The sequence below is a fragment of the Plasmopara halstedii genome (genome assembly GCF_900000015.1).
Source record: "Plasmopara halstedii genome assembly, contig: Scaffold_110, whole genome shotgun sequence".
NCBI lineage: Eukaryota > Oomycota > Peronosporomycetes > Peronosporales > Peronosporaceae > Plasmopara > Plasmopara halstedii.
The window spans coordinates 58,201-58,755 of record NW_020187031.1 but is presented as its reverse complement, the minus strand read 5'-3'; positions in this window follow the sequence as shown (position 1 = coordinate 58,755).

Here is a 555-nt window from a genome sequence, read left to right as displayed (position 1 = left end):
CTAGACGGGCTTCGCGAACCACTGACATATTAATACATACAACATCAAAACTGCCTGGGGTCTCTATCAGAGACAATCGACTCTGGGAGTCCGTGTTGTCGGAAAACACCACCCACGAACAGCCGGTCGACAATTACCACGACACCCGTGTTGCCCACCGAATGTTTCGGCAGGACAAACACAAAGTCCAAACTTATGGACTGTCAGCACTCATAGGATACCGGTAAGCTGGCCAGCGGCGCAGCCGCATTCGGAGAGGGTTTCACCCGTTGACACGTCCCACACGTGCGCACATAGATGCTCGTCCATTTGAACATCTTGGGCCACCAATAATGGCGACTCACAGAGTTGTACGTGTTCTCACAACCGAAATGGCTACTGAGTGGCGTGTCGTGATCCTCATAGAGGATGCGATATTTCATATCCTCATCATGAGGAACCAAAATTCGTGGTGTATCCGTTGAATCGGTGCTATAATATAGCAAGCCGCTATTCAACGAATATCGGTGCAATCGTGCACGTAGTCTTGGTGACAATATCTTGTCCGAGTCTTCG